This window comes from Hyaena hyaena, unplaced genomic scaffold (genome assembly GCF_003009895.1).
Source record: "Hyaena hyaena isolate Hyena2069 unplaced genomic scaffold, ASM300989v1 scaffold_655, whole genome shotgun sequence".
Taxonomy (NCBI): domain Eukaryota; kingdom Metazoa; phylum Chordata; class Mammalia; order Carnivora; family Hyaenidae; genus Hyaena; species Hyaena hyaena.
In genome coordinates this window covers 932,712-955,538 of record NW_024081289.1, presented here as the reverse complement: position 1 = coordinate 955,538, position 22,827 = coordinate 932,712, and positions in this window count along the sequence as shown.

The window sequence follows — 22,827 nt, the reverse complement described above, 5'->3', positions numbered from 1 at the left end:
CCATGCTCCTGCTTCAGCACAGAACTCAGGGTCTGAGCCTCCACATGGATGCTGTGGAGGGGAAGCAGGCAAACTGAGACAGGAGCAGAGATGGTAGAAAAAGTAGCACTGGCCAGAGAGGAGAAAGCATGGCCAGAGCCAATGGAGGAACGTCCTTGATGCCTCTGAGGTGGAGGCGCCCCAGCACCCGTGAGCACGTGCTGGCGCACTCGAGGGCAAGATGTGAAGCAGCAGGGGACAAAGACCACAAGCCCTACGGAGACATGGACCACTGATACAGAAGAGCCACTCCTGCCTCGGGTAGGACGTTTTCATCCAGGTACATTTGCAGGTGAGGTGATTTCCACCAAACCAGATTTCACACTCCTGGAAAACTCTTGTTGGTTGTTCCCCTGCTTGAGAATCTTTCTCTATCTACTTCTCAAGTTCATATCCTGTCTACCCCTCCAGGCCCAGTACAGACACACCTCCTCTGAGAAGCCTCTCCTGATTCTCCCACAGAAACCACATCACCCCACAGCCTTCCATGTAGTATTACCTCAAAACTTAGTAACTTGAAACAACAAATATTTATTATCTCCTGGTTTCTGAGTCAGGAGTCCAGGTGTGAATGAGCTGGGTGCCTGTGGCTCTCACAAGACTGCAATTAAGACTTCAACTGGGCCGCCTTCTCTCAAGGCTCACCCATGGGGCTGTTGGTAGGCCTTAGGTGCTTGCTGGCTGAGGACCTCAATTCCTTGTCTTGTGGGCATCTTCACAGGGCAGCTGCCTTTCCTCTAAAGGTAAAGGAAAAAAGGAGAGAAGGAGAGAGTGAGCAAGACCAAAGGCACAGTCTTTTTGTAAGCTAATCTCAAAAGTGGTATCCCATCACTTTTGCTGTGCACGGTGAGTTAGGAGTGAGTCACAAATTCTAGTCCGAAAAGATCTAGGTTACAAAAAGACTGTGACTTCTGTTTTTTTCACTCTCTCTCTCTTGCTCCCTCACTCTGAGGGAGGGAATCTGCCATGTCGTGAGCTGCCCAGTGGAGAGGCCCACATGGCAAAGGACCGATCTCTCCATTTACTCAAAGGAAGGGGGTTTCATGAAGGCTCAAATACCAGGAGGTGAGGGTCTTGGGGGCCAGCTGAGGGGCAGCTACCCCACGTCCAGCTGGTACAGTGGCATTGCCAGAGCAGCTCCTGAGCTAAGCACTAGGCTGAGTAATCACTTCAGTTAAATCCCATCATCCACCTAGCGAGGCAGGCATTATTATCACCTCTTTACAGATAACATGCTGAGGCTAAGAGAGGTAATGTGTGTAACCTGCCTGAGGTCCCATTAGTCAGTGACCCAGCCAGGATTCAAACCCAAGCTCGGACCCAATCCCATGCCCTTTCTACCTCAACTGCCTGGCACTGATCACTTTCCAGGCTAGATTCCTGGCTTCACCACCTATAAGCTGTGTGATCTTGGGCACATTGTTTAACCTCTCAGAGACTTGGTTTTCTTATCTGTAAAACAAAGATAATTCTTACCTCTTAGGGTTGTTGCAAGAAATCAGTAACATAATGTTTGAGAAGCACATAGCACAATGTCCGGTGTATAATAAAAACCAGCATCATGTCACATGAATTGGGGTGATAGAAAAGGGGAGTTTACTATATCCATTTCCACCCCAGTCTGGGAGGACAAAAATTTCAAAACATTTATTTTTACTTTTATTTATTTTTGAAAGAGAGAGAGAGAGAAACAGAGTATGAGCGAGGGAGGGGCAGAGAGAGAAGGAGACACAGAATCTGAAGCAGGCTCCAGGCTCTGAGCTGTCAGCACAGAGCCCAACACAGGGCTCGAACTCATGAACCGCGAGATTATGACCTGAGCTGAAGTCGGATGCTTAACCGACTGAACCACTCAGGTGCCCCTTCAAAACCATTTAAAAAAGGTACCCAAAGGATACCAAGACTGGAGAAAGTATGGGATCTAAGGAAAAATACCTTGAAAGTTATTACTTTAAGTGAAGAGAAGGCCCTCCTCTCACAGCCTTGAGAGCAAGGAGATGGTTTTCTTGGTCACATCCTATGATCTTTCTCAGAACATTTTTAGAAATTGGTTGGCTGTGGTATTTAGGGTGCGTGTTGATGGGGGGACATGAAGGGAGCTAAGGAGAAGGAAAATGAAGAATATTATGAAAATGGAAGGCAACCTGAGGCTGTTGGCTAACCCTACAAAGGTCAGAAGATGAAACTGGCATCAAGAAGCACCTGAAGACACAATTAGACTCAAGAAACTAGGCTTTCACCCTAGAGATCATGAAAGAACACACAAGTCTAGGAAATCCATTACACTAAACCTCAGACCTTCTTGACTCCCCTCAGGGCAAGCTTTCTCTTTGTAGGGAAAACTGGTGAGTGAAGATCACTTAGGTGCTTGTTAGCTCCAGAGACAGAGAGAAAGAGAGAGAGAGACTAACAGAGATGGGGGTCAAGGGGAGGGCAGGTAAGGACTGGCCTCTCCAACTCCCTTAGATAATTTTTACTTTAAAAGTCTAGCAGTAGCTTGCGTCCGCCTGGGTATATGTATAGAATGATTAACAAATACTTTCTCCCCATGCATGTTATGTAAGTTTTAATTAATTCCCACACGTCAGCCAAGTCTGTCTGTTTCCCTCAGGGCTGCTTCCCAGCTCCAGAGCCCCCAGGGCCTCTGCCACAGCAATTACCCGCTCCAAATGAGCGTGTCTCCACAGCACCCCAGCAACCGTAATCACAGCCACAATAACTCCACGATGACTTTTGTCCCTCAACATTTAAAAAAAAGAAAGAAAAAGTTTGCACCCTGGCAATTAATAGAGCACTTCAACAATATTCCTTCAGTATCTCATTTGGTTCTCATGTCGACCCTAGAGACAAGCCTAACAGGTATCACTAACCTGTTTTAGCAATAGGAAAACTAAGGAGCCACGTGACTGCAAAGTCACTTGTCCAACAAGAGTGCAACCAAGACTTGAAACCTAGAAACCAGGGGCACCTGGGTGGCTCAGTCGGTTAAGTGTCCGACTTCAGCTCAGGTCATGATCTCACAGTCTGTGGGTTCTAGCCCTGCATCAGGCTCTGTGCTGACAGCTCAGAGCCTTGAGCCTGCTTCCGATTCTGTGTGTGTGTCTCTCTCCCTGCCCCTCCCCCACTCATGCTCTGTTTGTCTCAATAATAAATAAACATAAAAATTTAAAAAAAAAAATGAAGGAAAGAAACCTAGAAGCCAAACCCCTGACTACCAGGCCAGGACACTCTAATGCACCACCTAGTCCTGCCCCACCATCTCTGTCCCCACATCGGTTACTTGACCTCTGAAAGCCCAGCTCCTTCCAACACCAAGAGGCCACAGTGTCCCACATAGCAACCAGAAACAGCTCTCCTCCCTGAGAGTCCCCTACTTCCTTACGCCCTCACCACCTAGCCAGGCTTCTGGAGCACGAACTAGTATACTCTGGGGAAGTCATTGCTCCCTGCCCCCAGTCCTCATTATGCCCTGTAACACCACCATAATTCCACCTGATTATCTACCTCCTACCTCCCACTTCCATCCCAGAGCTACAGAGAGGCTCACATGTACACTTGTTAATTTGCTGTCTTGGTTCTTGTTGCACAGCATCAGTAGCTTACCAAGACCTATCAAGCACCACAAGATGGCAAAAATTAAATGTGGAAGCAAAGGAAAGAAAGAGAAAGAAAAGAAATGTCTTAAAAAGAAAGACAAAGGTAGGAACATAAGGAGCCAGGAACGAAACTAACAATCCAAATGTAAGACCCATGCCCTTCCCAAGGGTGGGCCACAAGTTTGGCCAAAACTGCTGAGCAGCCAATCCAAAAAGGAAAGTCTGATCAGTTCTAGAGTCCACTGTGTCCATGAGATAAAACGGAGACAGGCTACTCAGGGCAGTACAATTACTCTCAGAGCCAGGACCAGACAGAAATTTCTCCCAAAGACATTCCTAGAGGGATGACTGTGGTTCACATCCTTGCCATTGCTTTCAGAGTGAGTTGCCCAGGATGGATCCTGACAACTGTCTCCAACCTAGGGGAGGTCATCACACCAAATGACCTCTGTGACTGTGGGAGAGGTAGCTCCATATTTTTTTAATGTTTATTTTTGAGAGAGAGAGACAGAATGCAAGAGAGGGGAAGGGCAGAGGTGGGGCAGAGAGAGGGAGACATAGGATCCAAAGCAGGCTCCAGGCTCTGAGCTGTCAGCACAGAGTCTGACACAGGACTCAAACTTATGAACTGTGAGATCATGACCTGAGCAAAGACGCTTAACCGACCAAGCCACCCAGGTACCCCAAAGAGGTAGCTCCGTCTTGATGGAGCTTGATGTAGGGCAGGTTTCTCAACCTTGGCTCTACTGACAATTGGGCCAGATAATTCTTTGTTGCTGGTGAATGTACTCAGCACTTGATGGTTCTTAGCGTCATCCTTGGCATCTACCCACTAGATTCCAGAAGCTTCCTCTCTCAAAACTGTGACAAACAAAATGTCTCCAGATAAAGGCAAATGTCCCATGGGGAACAAAATGACTGAGAACCATAGATCCAACAATAGAAATCATTGCTTCTATTTTCTTTTTAAAGTGGAGAGGCAAAGAAGGGACCGGTTTTATTATTATTTTTTTTATAGCTTTCTTGAAGAATAATTTATATACCATACAAGTTCACTCATTTCTTTATTTTTTTTAATGTTTTATTTATTTCTAGGAGAGAGCGAGAGAGACAGCGTGAGCAGGGGAGGGTCAGAGAGAGAGGGAGTGACGCTCTGAAACAGGCTCCAGGCTCTGAGCTGGCGGTCAGCACAGAGCCCGACGCGGGGCTTGAACCCACAAACCGGGAGATCATGACCTAAGCGAAAGTCGGACGCTTAACCGACTAACCCACCCAGGTGCCCTACAAGTTCACTCATTTAAAGTATGCAATTCAGGGGCTCCTGGGTGGCTCAGCTGGTTGAGCATCTGACTTCGGCTCAGGTCATGATCTCAGGGTTCGTGAGTTCGTCGGGTTCTGTGCTGAGAGCTAGCTCAGAGCCTGGAGCCTGTTTCAGATTCTGTGTCTCTCTCTCTCTGACCCTCCCCTGCTCACGTTCTCTCTCTCTCTCAGAAATAAAGCATTAAAAAACTTTTTAAAAAAAGAATAAAGAATGCAATTCAGGGGCCCCTGAGTGGCTTAGTCGAGTGTCCAGTTTCGGCTCAGGTCATGATCTCACAGTTCATGGGTTTGAGCCCCTCGTCTGGCTCTGAGCTGGTAGCTCAGAGCCTGGAGCCTGTTTGGATTCTGTGTCTCCCTCTCTCTCTGACCCTCCCCTGCTTGTGCTCTGTTTCTCTCAAAAATAAATAAATAAACATTTAAAAATAAAAAAATAAAATTTTAAAAGCTAAATAAATAAAGTATGCAATTTAGTGGTTGCTTTTGTTTGTTTGTTAGTATATATTCACAGGACTGTGTAACCACCATCACCACCTAATTTTAGAAACTTTTCAGCATTTCATAAAGTGACTCCATACCCTATAGCAGTCACTCCCTATTCATCTTTTCCCCCAGCCTCTGAAAACAAGTAATTTGGTATCTCTGTTATGGATTTGCCTATTATGGACATTTTCTATAATAGGATCATACAAAGTGTGGGGGATTTTTGCACCTGGTTTCTTTCATTCAGCATAATTTTTCAAGTTTTGTCCATTATCAGTACTTCTATCCTTTTTATTGCCAGATACTATTCCATTGTGTGGCTATATCATATTTTGTCATTATTTGTTCACACTTTGGGGCTATTATTAATAATCTTGCTATGAACTTTCATGTGCAAGCTTTTGGGCAGACATTTGGTTTTAATTCTCTTGGGTATATCCCTGAAAACGGAATTGTTGGGTTATACAATAACACTGAGTTTAATATTTTGACAAGTTGCCAGTTTCCCAAAATAACTGTACCCTTTTATATTCCCACCAGCAATAAATAAAGGTTCTAATTTCTCTACCTCCAGCACTTGTTAGTTGGTACATAGCATTGTTCAAGCCTTCTGTTTCCTAGTTGATCTTCCTCCTATCTGTTCTCTCCATTATTGGAAGTGGAGTGTGGAAGTCTCCAGATACTACTTGTCCAATTGTCTCCTTCTGCCTTCAGTTCTGCCATATTTGGCTTCCTCTATTTGTTGTTAGGTGGCTCTACTAATCCCATGCAAAAAAGGGGTTTAAAACAGAGATTATTTATTAGAGGTGCCTGGGTGGCTCAGTTGGTTGAGCATCCGACTTTAGCTCAGGTCATGATCTCATGGTTTGTGGGTTCAAGCCCCGCGTCGGGCTCTGTGCTGACAACTAGCTCAGAGCCTGGAGCCTGCTTCAGATTCTGTATCTCCTCTCTCTCGCCCTCCCTTGCTCACGCTCTCTCTCTCTCTCTCTCAGAAATAAATAAAACATTTAAAAAAACTAAAAAACAATTAAACAGGTTATTACTAAGATAAAGAAGAACATTATATAGTGATAAGAGATTCACTCTATAGTGCAGAAAATAATAAACATTAAGATGAAATAGGTGATGTAGAAATTTTTAAAAATAGAGAAAATCATCAAAACAGGAGTTGAGTCTTTGAAAGGATCAACAAAATTGGCAAACTTTTAGCTAGACTGACCAAGAAAGAGAATAAAGGTATTAAAATCGGGAATGAAAGAGGAGACATCACTACTAACCTTACAGAAATAAAAAAGATTATAAGGGAAGGAGTACTAGGGTGGCTTAGCTGGTTGAGCATCTGATTCTTGATTTTGGCTCAAGTCATGATCCCAGGGTCGTGGGATAGAGCCCTGTGTCAGACTCTGCACCAAGAATGGAGCCTGCTTGGGGTTCTCTCTCTCTCTCCCTCTGCCCCTCCCTTGCTCACACTCTTTCTTTCTAAGATAAATAAAATGAAAAAAAATTTAATATTATAAGGGAATACTGTGTCTAGTAAGCCCAATATCTGGCTTTCCTTAGCAATCCTGTTTACTGCCTTCCCCTCTTCCTCCCCCACACCCCCCCACCCGTGGATGGGTCATGCTCTCCTGTTTCTTTTCATGTCTCATAACTTTTTGTTGAAAACTGGACATATTACTTATTTATGTTTTCTTAATTTTTTAAATTTTTTTAATGTTTATCTATTTTTGAGACAGAGAGAGCATGAGTGGGGGAAGGGCAGAGAAAGAGGGAGACACAGAACCCGAAGCAGGCTCCAGGCTCTGAGGTGTCAGCACAGAGCCTGACACGAACCTCAAACTCACAAACCAAACTGTGAGATCATGAGCTGAACCAAAAATTGGACACTTAACCAACTGAGTGATCCAGGCACCCCGATTTATGCTTTTTTTTTTAAAGTAGGCTTCATACCCAGTGAGGAGCCCATCGCAGGGCTTGAACTCACGACTCTGAGATCAAGACCTGAGCTGAGATCAAGAGTCAGATGTTTAACCAAGTAAGCCACCCAGGCACTCTGAAAACCGGATTTTTTTTTTTAATTTTTATTTATTTCTAGGAGAGAGAGAGAGACAGTGTGAGCAGGGGAGGGTCAGAGAGAGAGGGAGTCACAGACTGAAACAGGCTCCAAGCTCTGAGCTGGCAGTCAGCACAGAGCCCGACGCGGGGCTCGAACCCACGAACCGCGAGATCATGACCTAAGCGAAAGCTGGACGCTTAACCAACTAAGCCACCCAGGCGCCCCGAAAACCGGATATTTTAAATAATATTATGTGGTAGCCCTAAAAATCAGATTCCTATTTCCTCGGAGATTTTGTTGTTGTCTTTTGTTATCATTTTACTTAGTGACTTTCCTAATTCTATAAAGTCTATTTATTCTTTGTTATGTGTGGCCACCTAAGTCTCTGCTTGGCTGGTTTAGCAGTGCGCTAATAACAGATTTCCTCTAGGCCTGGACCACTAAATATCCCTGCTTTGCTGAGGCATTGTGTGAGTGTTGCGGCATGCCTTCAATTCTCCAGCAGTTTACAACTCCCACTTAGTCCTCATTTCCTGCTTGTACCGAGTCCCAAGGTCAGCCAGAGCTGAGAGATGTGCAACCGTGTACATTCTAGACCCCTAGGATTAAGAGATTTCAAAGCCTATCAATATCCCCAAATTTTCCTTTCAAGATTTTATCAGCCTCTCATATGCATCAATAGGTATCCCCACATCAGGCCACGGATTATTTGACCAATGCCCTAAGGGTAGGGAGTTCCTCACTGACCAAATAAAGAGAAGTGCCAATAATGGGGCTTTTCCAGGGACCTTTCAGACAGGTCAAATAGTGACAATTCTCTGGAAAACAGCTCTTTCAGGAGCTCAAGCCCATTTGACCCTGCTGAGTAGCTGCTAGGATTCTGGGTTTTGCAGTTACTGTGGTCCCAAGGCCACTGGTATCAAGGCTACACAGGGCTGGGGAAAGAAGATAAAAATAGGTCAAGTTAAAACGTCACAACAGACCTCTCTGTTCTTAAGAAAATTCTGCCATTATTCTTGGGGGGAAAAACTGCTCCTCAGGTTGCATGCCTTTGGTTAATTTCTAGAGTTCGGAAAAACTTGATTTTGATCATCTTTGTCAGTGTTCTTATTGCTTTTATGGAAAACCATGTTTTCAGAGGTCTTTGATTCACCATTTTAGAAGAGCTTCCTCCCACTCTTAATGTTTTAATCACACTTCTTTAATACCTCCCCGGGGTCTCAGTGGGGAGTGGGTCCTGAAGAAACAACCCAACCAAAAAAGATTTCAAGGACTTAAGTCTGCCTTTGGCGAGATCGCAGAGTTGTAAACCCTCAGGATGAGCCCTGTTTCTCCAAGACCACAGTTTTGGGGGTGCAGGAGTGCAATAGCCATGGTGGGAAACCAAGGCCAGCCCTGACAAGGGAGTGCCTCAGCAGCCAGTGACTAGAGCGAGTCGCAAGCTTTTATTAGTAAGTTGGTCTGTAAGACGGACACTCATGGTTTTCCATTGTTCTTAGTGCCTGTCCTGAAAGGGGGAAATACAGTTTTCACAGTGTTTCAGAACATACAAAAAACCATGAGTAACTTTCTACAACTGTCATAACTGACTTCACATTCTATCACCAGCCTGTGGCAAGCAAGGCCACTCAGAGATAGAGAGAAGACTAGTCCTCTTCATTTTCCAGCCTGCGGGTATATTAAAAAACAAAGAAATGGGGCACCTGGGTGGCTCAGTAGGTTGAGCGTCCGACTTCAGCTCAGGTCATGATCTCATGGTTCGTGGGTTCGAGCCCCACGTCAGGCTCTGTGCCTACAGCCAGCGCAAAGCCTGGAGCCTGCTTCAGATTCTGTATCTCCCTGTCTCTCTGACCCTCCCCTGCTCACACTGTCTCTCTCTCTCTCTCTCTCTCTCTCTCTCTCAGAAATAAATAAAACAGGGCGCCTGGATGGCTCAGGCGGTTGGGTGTTTGACTTTGGCTCAGGTCATGATCTCACAGTTTGTGGGTTTGAGCCCCGCATCAGGCTCTGTGCTGACAGCTCAGAAGCTGGAACCTGTTTCAGATTCTGTGTCTCCCCTTTCTCTGACCCTCCCCTGCTCACGCTGTCTCCATCTCTCAGAAATAAATAATAAAAACATTTGAAAAAAAAGAAAGAAAACATTAAAAAAAATTTTTTTAAAACAACAACAACAACAAGGAAATGCCAGTACAAGTTACTAAAATATTGATATATTTTAGATACTTATTTTTAACCAACCGAAAGTTCTAATACAACTAATCAATACATAGAAAATATGACCTTATTTGGAAATAAGGCAAAGTCTATGCTTGAGGCCCTTCATGGATACAAGGCCCAGACCTTATAGCTTTCCTAGTTCCCCAAGTAATAAGACCCCTCTTTTTCATGCTCCTGGGGAGTTCTTTGCCTCCTGATGGGAGGAAGGGAGTGAGAATTCAGATAAATCAACTTCAGGTTCCCTCTTGCCAGGAGAGCCACCTATAGGATCAGTAGATCGAAGTGGTGGCCCCTCCTCACACAGCCAAGGAGGTGAAAAGAAGTTGATGCTCCCCAACCCATGGCTACATGTCAACCCCTGCTCATGTCCGCCTTCCTGCCTCTCTGGGCTTCTTCTCCAGAGGGGGGGAAAATATCATTCCCTTGTGCTTTCACGGAGAGCTTCACCACGGCAGTCCAGAAGAAGACCAGAACTGTCGTTTTATCTAAAGAAGCCATTCCCTTGTATCACACAAGCAAAAGAGTCCTTGTAGACCTAGATTTCAGAAGAAAAGGATTTCCTGTGGACCCTTCCTCTCTCTCTACCCATGTTCCAACTTTAGATTTTAGCCAAATTTTAATAGAAACTTTCCTCTGTCCGGATTTTACCAGATCCAAAGTGGGGAGAAATTATCTCTGATTTCATGAATGAAGTAGACGTTGTGTGCTGTAGCCAATTTTCTCACAAGTTACCTAAAAAGCAAGCATACCTCATCCTAGTGAGGATTAATTTTTCTCCAAAATCTATAAAATCCAGTTTCATATCAAGAAAGCATATATTGGGGCGCCTGGGTGGCTCAGTTGGTTAAGCATCCAACTTCACCTCAGGTCATGATCTCATGGTTCATGGGTTCGAGCCCCGCATCAGGCTCTGTGCTGACAGCTAGCTCAGAGCCTGGAGCCTGCTTCAGATCCTGTGTCTCCCTCTCTCTCTGATCCTCCCCTGCTCACACTGTCTCTCCCTCTCTCTCAGAAATAAAAAAAACATTAAAAAAAAAAAAAAGAAAGCATATATTGCTATGATGTTAAGATTTTTTACTGTATTCCTTGCAAAATGATAACCCTAACAGGACTGTGCTAAGGAACACTTGACTTCTTCCTGAGTCTCCAGAAGGTCACTCAGCCCTCCCAGGCCAGATGCAAGCTCCAAATCCTGATCCACAATTCTCTTCCCTGACAGAAGAAAAGGGCAACTTCTTAATACATATCACATTTTGCATTCTAACATATCTCTGATGGCTTCCATTATTTTTGCTGTGAAATACCGGAATAGCACATTTCAACATAAGATGGTGCATGCAGGAGTCAACAACAAATATATATGATGAGAAGAGCACACTGAGATGCTGGGAAGGCACCAGGTCTTCTGCCACTCCACCCCATGCTCCCTGTGAGTTGTCCTTATGAGCACAAGAGACCTAAGGCATAAGTTTGCCAACTGCAGCATAAAGCAGGACACTTTAGCACAGCCACCCGTTCAAAAGGTAAATTATTGCTTTGGATCACTCAGAATGTTGTTTACACTCAATGTCCTGACCCTTACTCCAACCCTGTGCCTCGCCCCATTCCCGAAGCTGAGCGCCCAGCCCCAATCCCTGCCCCAACCCCAGGAATTGGCTCATCTGATCCTCTGGCCCTGACCTATGCTCACTGACCAGGCCCCTCATTGTCTCCCCTCTCGGTTCCATCCAGGTCCACCTCCTGCCACCCTTCCTTGCCTAATCCTGGCTGGACTCCATTTGGACCTATTTAGCCAAGCCCAGTTTCAGGCCCCAGACAGTTCCTGTTTGACCCAACCCGAGAGGTGCTCAGTCTCTAAACCTGACCTGGAACAGCTGCTAGATTGAGTCTTTTGCCACCACACCTTCCTGAGGTCAAGCTCTGGAATGTCCGGCCAGGCAAACCTTGCACAGCAGTGCTTCCTGAAGGAGTGAGAGGGACTACGAACCTAAGCTCACAAGCTTCATCCCCCTTTTCACTAATAGTTGTTTTTTATTAATGTTTATTTGAGAGAGAGAGAGAGAGAGAGAGAAAGCACACGTGCACGTGTCTGCGCACATGTGGGGGAGGGGCAGAGAGAGAGGGAGACACAGAATCTGAAGCAGGCTCCAAGCTCTGAGCTGTCAGCATAGAGCCCGATGCAGGTCTGAAACCCACAAACTGAGAGACCATGACCTGAGCTGAAGTCGGACGCTTAACCGACTGAGCCACCCACGTGCCCCAAAAGTAGTTTCTTAAGACAGTGTTTCTCAAACCTGAATGCACATGGAATGACCTGAGGATCTTGTTAAAATGCAGATTTCAATTCTGCAGGTCTAGAGTGGGGCCTGAGATGGCAGGTCTAACAAATGCTCAAGTGAAGCCAATATTGTTGGTCCAGGTAATACACTTTGAGTAGCAAGTTTCTAGAATACTAATTACTAATTGCAAAATAAAATACATATATATTTCATACTAGCAACAGCCCTAATATCACCAAGGGAAGAGGAAATATTTTTCCCTCACAGTTTGCTCTAGCCCACAGAATTTGGAGCCTTTCCCATGCATATTTTGTGCCAGTCATGTGCAATACTGCTTTGAATTTCCCTTAAAAGTTTCCTATATGTTATGATAAGCACCGGGTGATGTGTGGAAGTGTTGAATCACTATACTATACACCTGAAACTAATATACTATATGTTAACTAACTGGAATTTAAATAAAAACTTTTTAAAAAGTTTCTTATGTGTTTTGTTTACTATTCAAACATCAGATTCCTTTATAGCATGCATTCATTCTGCAAACAATATTGATAATCACTGTGTTCGGGCTATAGGAATATATAAGACATAATCCCTGTGCTCAGTAAGCCAACAGGCCATTAAAGGAGACAGATACAGAGGCACTTGGGTGTCTCGGTTAAGCATACGACTTCAGCTCAGGTCGTGATCTCACAGCTCATGAGTTTGAATTCCATGTTGGGCTCTTTGCTGACAGCTCAGAGGCTGGAGCTCGCTTTGGATTCTGTATCTTCTTTTCTTTCTGCCCCTCCCCCACTTATTCTCTCTCACTCTCTCTCAAAAATAAATAAATATTACAATTTTTAATAAAAATAAAGGAGACAGATACATAAACAAGTATTTTGGGCACGATATGGTAGCTACAACAATAGTATCTGTATATACTGTGAGAAAAAAGAGGCGTATGACATTATCAGAGTGGGGGTGGTCATCAGGAAAACATTCTGGGCAAAGAAGAGCCTGAGTTGAGTCTAACCAAGAGAGAGAGAAAGCCATGTGAGGTATAGGGGACACGGATGGCAGAGACTCCAACATGAAACAGCTGGGTAGCAGAGGGACTGCATATACTTGGGGTTGTCGAAACACATTACCAAAGGAGAAGGCATCAGAGAAGAGGCTGAGGTGTTGATCAGGGGCGGATCACAGAGAGCCTTTCTACCATATTAAGGAGTTTGGACCTTATCTTATGGGCAACAATGAGGAAACAATTCAGGTTTTTAAATAAGGACATGGCATAGTATTGTTTGTGTTTTAGGTAAATCATGTTTGGTGACTCTCTGGAGAGTGGATTTGGAGGCGACAAAATTAGAAACAGGGGAATCCATTAGGAAGCTGTTTTTGCCTAGAGGAGAAAGCAGGAAGCAAACTCCACCGCAGCAATTTCTTACTTGACACATCCTCAAAAGCAAAAGAATCAAGAGCAAAAATAAACTATTGGGACCTCATCAAGATTAAAAGTTTCTGCAAGGCAAAGGAGACAATCCATAAAACTAATAGACAACCGACGGAATGAAAAAGATAGTTGCAAATGACATATCAGATAAAGGATTAATATGCAAAATCTATAAGGAACTCACCAAACTCCACACCTGAAAAACAAACAACCCAGTGAAGAAATGGGCAGAAGATATGAACAGACACTTCTCCAAAGAGGACATCCACATGGCCAACAGACACATGAAATGATGCTCAGCATCCCTCCTCATCAAGGAAATACAAATCAAAACCACCTCACACCAGCCAGAGTGGCTAAAATGAGCAAATCCGAGGACTCTAGATGCTGGCAAGGATGTGGAGAAACGGGCACCCTCCTACACTGTTGGTGGGAATGTAAACGGGTACAGCCCCTCTGGAAAACAGTGTGGAGGTTCCTCAAAAAATTAACAATAGAATTCCCCTATGACTCAGCAATAGCGCTGCTAGGAATTTACCCAAGGGATATACGAGTTCTGATGCATAGGGGCACATGCACCCCAACGTTCATAGAGGCACTCTCAACAACAGCCAAAACATGGAAAGAGCCTAAGTGCCCATCAACGGACGAATGGATCAAGAAGATGTGGTTTATCTATACGATGGAATACCACATGGCAATGAGAAAGAATGAAATCTGGACACGTGTAGCAACATGGATGGAACTTGAGGTTGTTATGCTGGGCGAAATAAGTCAGGCAGAGAAGGACAAATATCATATGTTTGCAAGTATAGGAGGATTAAGAGGAACTTAACGGAGGACTGTGGGGGAGAAGGGGGGGGAAATGGTGAGGGAGAAGGAGAGAGGCAAACCATGAGAGACTCTTGAATGCTGGGAACAAACTGAGGACTGATCGGTGTGGGGGCGGGAGAGGGGAGATGGGCATGGAGGAGGGCACTTGTGGAGATGAGCACTGGGTGTTATGTGGAAACCAAGTTGACAATAAAAAAATTTTTATTGTAAAAATTTTTATTTGTAAAAAAATTTTTAAAAAGGAAGCTGTTTTCGTAGTCCAGAAACCAGATGACGTGGGCCTGAACTTAAAGTACTGGTGGTTGGGATAAGAGGAGATAGACTCAAGATATGTTTAGAAGGCATTTGGAAATACATGGCAAGATTTAGTGATGAATCCAAGTGCCTGGGTGGCTCAGTTGGTTGAGCGTCCAACTTTGGCTCAGGTTGTGATCTCATGGTGTGGCTGGAGCCCTGTATCTGACTCACTGCCGTCAGCACAGAGCCTGCTTTGGATCATCTGTCCCCCTCTCTCTGCTCCTCCCTGACTCACTCTTTCTCTGAAAAAGAAAAAAGAAAAAAAAGAAAAAAATTAGTGATGAATTGAGTGGGAATGGAGGTGAGAGAACAGGAAGATGAAAAATGGCTCCCAGGTGTTTCCTTGGAGGAATTTCAATGTATCCAACCAAACCAGAGAGGACAGAAGAGTCGCTGGATTGGAGTCCTGGACCAGACCAAATCTCTAGCCTAATGAGTCTCAAATATTTATCTCTACCTCAAAATGCTCTTCAAAATTCCAGATCCAGGGCACCTGGGTGGCTTAGTCGGTTAAGCGTCCGACTTTCGCTTAGGTCATGATCTCGCGGTTTGTGGGTTCGAGCCCCACGTGGGGCTCTGTGCTGACTGTCAGCTCAGAGCCTGGAGCCTGCTTCAGATTCTGTGTCTCCCTCTCTCTCTGACCCTCCCCTGCTCACGCTGTCTCTCTCTGTCTCTCTCCTAGAAATAAATAAAAACATTAAAAAAATTTTTTTTTAAATTCCAGATCCATATATTTAATAGCTCACTGGACATATCACTTCCAAGTCAGCATGCCAACACCCAATTCACTATCTTAAAAAAAAAATCTTATTGTGATTAATTGCACCCAATGACCAGAGTCAGAGGTCTCAGAGTAATCTGTTAAAAATTAAAAATATTGATCCCATTTACAACTGCACCAAAAACCATAAGAAACCTAAGAATAAACCTAACCAAAGAGGTGAAAGATCTGTACGCTGAAAACTATAGAACATTTGGAAAGAACCTGAAGAAGATACAAAGAAACATTTCATGCTCATGGATTGGAAGAACATTGTTAAAGTAAATAAATATAATCCTAAAGGAGAATACAGGCAGCAACTTCTTTGACCTCAACCAGAACAAATTCTTTCTAAACACATCTCCAAACGCAAAGGAAGGAAAAGCAAAAATTAATTATTGGGACTTCTTCAAGATAAAAAGCTTCTGCACAGCCAAGGAAACAATCAACAAACTAAAAGGCAGCCTACAAAATGGGAGAAGATATTTGCAAATGTCATATCTGATAAAGGGTTAATATCCAAAATCTATAAACAGTTTATCAGACTCAGCACACAAAAAACAATTAATCCAGTTAAGAAATGGGCAGAAGACTTTAACAGACATACATTTCTCCCAAGAAGACATACAAATGGCTAACACACATGAAAAGAGGCTCAACATCACTCATCATCAGAGAAATACAAATCAAAACCATGATGAGATTCAACCTCACACCTGTTGGAATAGCTAAAATTAATAACACAAGAAACAACAGGTGTTGGCAAGGATGTGGAGAAAAGGGAACTCTCTTGCACTGTTGGTCAGAATGCAAACTGGTGAAGCCACCCTGGAAAACAGTATGGAGGTTCCTCAAAAAGTTAGGAACAGAATTATCCTATGACACAGCAATTGCACCACTACTACCCAAAGGACAGAAAAATATAGATTCGAAGGGGTACATGCATCCCAATGTTTAAAGCAACATTATCCCAATAATCAAACTATGGAAAAAGCCCAAATGCCCATGGACTGAAAAATGGATAAAGATGTGGCATCTACACATACAATGGGATATTACTCAGCCACCACAAAGAATGAAATCTGAGGCTCCTGGGTGGCTCAGTCAGTTAAGCGTTCAAATTTGACTCAGGTCATGATCTCATGGTTCATGAGTTTGAGCCCCACATCAGGCTCTGTGCTGACATCTCAGAGACTCAAGCCTGTTTCAGATTCTGCATCTCTCTCGTTCTCTGCCCCTCCCCCACTCGTGCTCTGTCTCTCTCTCTCCCCCCTCTCTTAAAACTTAATTAATTAATTAATTAACATTAAAAAAATGAAATCTTGGGGCGCCTGAGTGGCTCAGTCTGTTGAGTGTCCAACTCTTGATTTCGGCTCAGGTCATGATCTCATGGTTTGTGGAACCCAGCCCTGTAACAGGCTCTTCACCGACAGTGCAGAACCTGCTTCAGATTCTCTCTCTCTCTCAAAAATAAATATTTAAAAATAATGAAATCTTGCCATTTGCAATGATATGGATGGAGCTAGAGAGTATTGCACTAAGCTAAATAAGTCAGAGAAAGACAAATAATTTCACTGATAATGTGGAATTTAAGAAACAAAACAGGAGAACATACGGGAAGTGGGGGAAAGGGAGAGGGAAACAAACCATAAGAGACTCTTAATTATAGAGAACAAACTGAGGGCTGATGGAGGGAGATGGGTGGGGGATGGGCTACATGGGTGATGGGCATTAAGGAGGGTGTTTGTTACGATGAGCACTGTGTGTTGCATGTAAGTGATGAATCACTGAATTTTCTACTCCTGAAACCAATATTGCACTGTATGTTAACTAACTAGATTTTAAATAAAAATTTGAAGAGAAAGAAGAATGATAAGTGTTTGGTGATTGCCGAGGGCTCATGTGAAATTAGTATTTAATAGGTATGGAGTGTCAGTTGTAAATGTCAAAAAGCTCTGGAGATGGGTGGTGGTGATGGTCGCACAATTATGGGAATGAAATTAATGCCATTGAGCTGTACACTTAAAATTGTCTTAAATGGTAACTTCTATGTTATCCATATTTTACCAAAATTTTATAAATGAAAAATAAAATGCTACCTTCTTAATGCCTCCTACACAAATCTCTTGGTTATCCACTTTTGCTTCATTTCTCATTATCCCTTTACCGGACAATTGTAAATCCTATCTCCTTTTTTTAAAAATGGTTTTCTTTTCTTTCCAGTATGATTAAGATACAATGTTATATTAGTTTCAGGTGTACAATATAGCGATTCAACAAGTCTATACATCACTCAGTGCTCATCATGGCAAGAGTACTCTTAATCCCCTTTATCTGTTTCACCCATCCCTCACCTGCCTGCCCCATGGCAACCATCAGTCTGTTCTCTACATTTAAGAGTCTGTTTTTTATTTGCCTCCTTTTTTCTTTGTTCACTTGTTTCTTCTTTTTATTATTTTTAAGATAATATTTTTAAGTCTATTTATTTATTTTGAGAGGGAAAGCACAAGTGGAGAAGGGCAGAGACAGACAGAATCCCAAGCAGGCCCTGCGCTGTCAGCACAGAGCCCAACTTGGAGCTCCATCTCACCAACTATGAGATCATGACCTGAGCCGAAATCAAGAGTCAAACACTTAACTGACTGAGCCATCTGGGTCCCCCAAGATTTTATTTTTAAGTAATCTCTACACCCAGCGTGAGGCTCAAACTCAGAATCCCAAGATCAAGAGTCACATGGTCTACTAACTGAGCCAGGCAGGCACCCCTGTTTTGTTTCTTAAATTCCACATATGAGTGAAATCATGGTATGTATCTTTCTCTGATTGACTTATTTCATTTAGCATTTATACCCTAGGTCCATCCACGTTGTTGCAGATGGCAAGATCCCATTCCTTTTGTGGCTGAATAATATTCCACTGTATATATATTACACATCTTCTTTATTCATCTGTGGATGGACACTTGAGTTGCTTCAATATCTTGGCTATTGTAAATAACGCTGCAATAAACATAGGGGTGCATATACCTTTTTGAACTAGAGTTTTTGTTTTCTTTGGATAAATACCCAGTAGTAGAATTACTGGATCATATGGTAATTCTATTTTTAATTTTCTGAGGAAATTCCCTACTGTTTTCCACAGTGGCTGCACCAATTTGCATTCCCACCAATAGTGCCTTTTTCTCCACATCTTCACCAACACTTGTTGTTTCTTATGTTTCTTATTTTAGGGGCGCCTGGGTGGCTCAGTCGGCTAATCATCGGACTTCAGCGCAGGTCATGATTTCACGGTTCGTGGGTTCACGTCGGGCTCTGTGCTGACAGCTAGCTCAGAGCCTGGAGACTGTTTCAGGTTCTGTGTCTCCCTCTCTCTCTGACCCTCCCCTGTTCATGCTATCTCTCTCTCTCTCTCTTTCTCTCTCTCTCAGAAATAACTAAAACATTAAAATTTTTTTTAACGTTTTAAAAGATTATTTTAGCCATTTGGGCAGGTGTGAGGTGCTAGCTCATCGTGATTTTGCTTTGTATTTCCCTGATGATGAGTGATGTTGAGCATCTTTTCAGGTGTCTATTAGCCATCTGGATGCTTTCTTTGGGGGAAAAAATGTCTGTTCATATCTTCTGCCTTTGTAATTGTATTATTTGGGGGGTTTTGTGTTGATTTTGTAAGTTATTTTTATATTTTGGATATTAACCCCTTATTGGACATATCATTTGCAGATATCTTCTCCCATTGGGTTGTCTTTTTGTTTTGCTTATGGTTTCCTTTGCTGTGCAAAAGCTTTTTATTCTGGTGTAGTACCAATAGTTTGTTTGCTTTTGTTTAGATCTAGAAAAATGTGTTTCTATGGTTGATGTCAATGCAAATCATCTCTTGACTGATCTCCCAGCCCCCTGTAAGTCAGTTATCAGAGAGATGCTTCCAACATGCCAATCATACTATATGACTCCTTCTTTTTTATGTAGGATAAGATCCAAACTCTTTAGGTTGGCATATAAGATTCTCAATGATACACTGATACATAATGAGACATTACTCAATGAAATGAACCCTTTCTCAATGACATGGACCTTTTATTCATCCATTCAATAAATATGTGTTCAGTGGTTTCTCAGACACTGGAAATGGCCCTGAGTATGTATGGCAATGAAAAGGAAAATATGCTTTCTGAGAATGTAGAGTTAATTCACTAGGAGACAGCAGGCTTTAAAGTATTGACAAAATTTTTAAATTACAAATTATGATAAAACTATTTGCTGTTTATTGATCACACATGTTTTTGATGCAGGCTGGCTGGGTCCAAAGACCAGAGGAGGGTCCCTCAGGACCAGCCAAGAGGGTCCTCAGCTTCTCGCAGGATGCAAATCAAATGCAAGCTGAGAGGAAGTGAGAATAGAGTTTACTGAAGACATAAAGAAAGTGAAAATACAGATACAGTGTTTGGGAGACTCAGAAAGGAAAGGAGAGTGAATCTCATCTTTGTTTGGGATTTGGGTTTTTATTGAGGATTGCAATCTAGTCCAGTGATGTGTCTTCTCAGGCATCCAGGAACAAAGACAAGTGTTTAGGTGTCCTCCATGAGTCACTTATGCCCTGGATCCAGGGGTCTTTGTGAGTTAGTGGTCTTGGAAAATGTTCATGACAACCCCACCCAGTCACTCCTTAGATGTTGTCTATTGTGCTGGAAGAGCCCAAAGAAATCATTAACTTCTTGACTTTTACAAGGAAGACATATATAATCTGTTCTACAAGGCATGGGTAAGGCAGGAGTGTAGGTCCCAGCAAGAATATAAGCAGGAAGGGGCGCCTGGGTGGCTTAGTTGGTTAAGCGTCCGACTGTCGCTTGGGTCATGATCTCGCGGTTCGTGGGTTCGAGCCCCGCGTCGGGCTCTGTGCTGACTGCCAGCTCAGAGCCTGGAGCCTGTTTCAGTCTGTGGCTCCCTCTCTCTCTGACCCTCCCCTGCTCACGCTGTCTCTCTCTATCTCTCCTAGAAATAAATAAAAAAAAAAAAAAAAAAAAGAATATAAGCAGGAAAAGGGGGGAAAAAAGCAGTTTTTTTCATGGGGTCCCTTTGGTTTCCTTTGTTCATTTTCAGGGTCTACTATTTGCCAGGCAACATGCTATGTGCTGGATATGTGATGATAAGAAAAAAATACATAATCCTTGCTCTTATGGAGCTCATCAGCAGAAATTAATCAGATAATAATAGCAGCAAACATTCATTATAAACTGAATTAAGAGTTCTTGGGGCAGCTGGGGGGCTCAGTTGGTTAAGTGTCCGACTTCAGCGCAGGTTATGATCTCACAGTTTATGAGTTCAAGCCCCACGTTGGGCTCTGTGCTGACAGCTCAGAGCCTGGAGCCTGCTTCAGATTCCATGTCTCCTTCTCTCTCTGTCCCTCCCTCATTCACATTCTGTCTCTCTCTCAAAAATAATAAACATTAAAAAAAAAGATAAATCAGGAAATAGAACTAGCAGGACTTGGAGATAGTTTGGATGTAAGAATAAGGGGGAAGAAAATTTTTTAAATGAGTCCTGGAGGGGCACCTGGATGGCTCAGTCAGTACAGCATGCAACTCTTGACATTGGAGTGGTGAGTTCAAGCCATAAAGAGAATAAAGAGGCCGTGAGATAGAGATAGATAGGTAGATAGATAGATAGAGATGATGATAGATGATAGACAGATAGATAGATAGATAGATGATAGATAGACAGATACATAGATACATAGATACACAGATAGATACATAGATAGATAGATAGATACATAGATAGATAATGGAATATTAGTCAACTATAAAAAGAATGAGATCTTGCCATTTGCAACAACGTGGATGGACCTAGAGGGTATAATGGTAAGTGAAATAAGTCAGACAGAGAAAGACAAATACCATACAACTTCACTCATATGTAGAATTTTTTTTTACAAATAGTTTATTGTCAAGTTGGTTTCCATATAACACCCAGTGCTCATCCACTCATATGTAGAATTTAAGAAACAAAACCAAAAAAGGGGGGGAGGGGGAAAGAGACAAACATAAAACAGACTTTTAAATACAGAAAAACAAACTGGTGTTTGCCAGAGGGGAGGTGAGTAGGGGGATGGGTGAAATAGATAAAGGTGATTATGAGTACTTATCATGATGAGCACTGAGCAATGTATAGAATTGTTGAGTCATCTTGTACACCTGAAAACATATGTCCACACAAAGACTTGTACATAAATGTTCATAGCAGCTTTATTTGTGATAAACAAAAACCATAAACAATCCAAATGTCAAATTAACAGCTGGATGGATAAATGATTTGTGGTATGCCCATAAAATGGAATACGACTTACCAATAAAATGAATTATTGATACATGCAACAACACAGATGAATCTCCAAATAATCATGCTGAGTGAAATAAGCCAGACAAAAAGAATACATACTATAGGATTCCATTTGTATAAAATTCTAGAAAATGCAAATAACCTATAGTGACAGAGCAGACCAGTGGTTCCCTGAGGATGGGGATGGAAGAGGGAAGGACAGATTGCAGAGACATGAGGAAACATCAGTGGTTGGTAGACATGTTCATTATGTTGATTGTGGTGATGGTCTCACAAGTGTATTCATACGTCAAAACTTACCTAGTTATACACTATATATATATATATATATATATATATATGTATGCTTTCTTATGCAAAATACACCTTAATACAACTGTAAATAAATGGGGTATTAAGTTATAACCTATTGAATAAAATAGAAAATCTGTGAGGCAATAATAATATGAATGAGTAAATAAATAAACAGATGATAGATAGGTAGATAGATAGATAGATAGATAGATAGATAAAAGATGCATAACACCAAATATATTACTGGTGGAAGTGTAAATTGAATTGAAATAGCCACTTTAGAAGACTTTTGGGCAGTATCTGCTAAACCCAATAAAGTAAGGTATTCAAGAGTGTGTACAACATACTGCCATTTGTGTAAGGGGAGAATGTATACACATATGTGTCTGTGCATCTAAATATGTGATGGGTGTGTTATCTGCTAATTCACAGATCAGCTCCATTTCCAGGATTCCAAGAAATTGTGTGATACTTAGTGTGTCCAGAGGGGGCATCTGAGTGATTGAGAGATGGGAATAGAAGACAGAACTTTCTCTGTAATCCCTTTGTACCTTTTAAATTTTGTACCATGTGATTGTACTATCTTTTCCAAAAAAAGCGTTTAATGATTCTTTTAAAAGCAAAAAGAGCCCTTCTCTGCGGAGAGACTATTCTCTGACCTCACCTCCCACCACTTCTCCAACTCTCCCCATTCTTCACTAAACTGAGCCACTCACCCTTTCCAGGAAGGGGCAGGCGGTGTCCGTCCCATACACCTGCTTTCTTCCATATACCTATCCCCCTCTGAGGCACCTCTTTCGATCCTCAGTTGGCTTGCCTACTCCTGACTCTCTTTACTACTGCAGAAGGTGGCTCTGTGTCTACACCACGTTGTGACCAGTCTTCGAA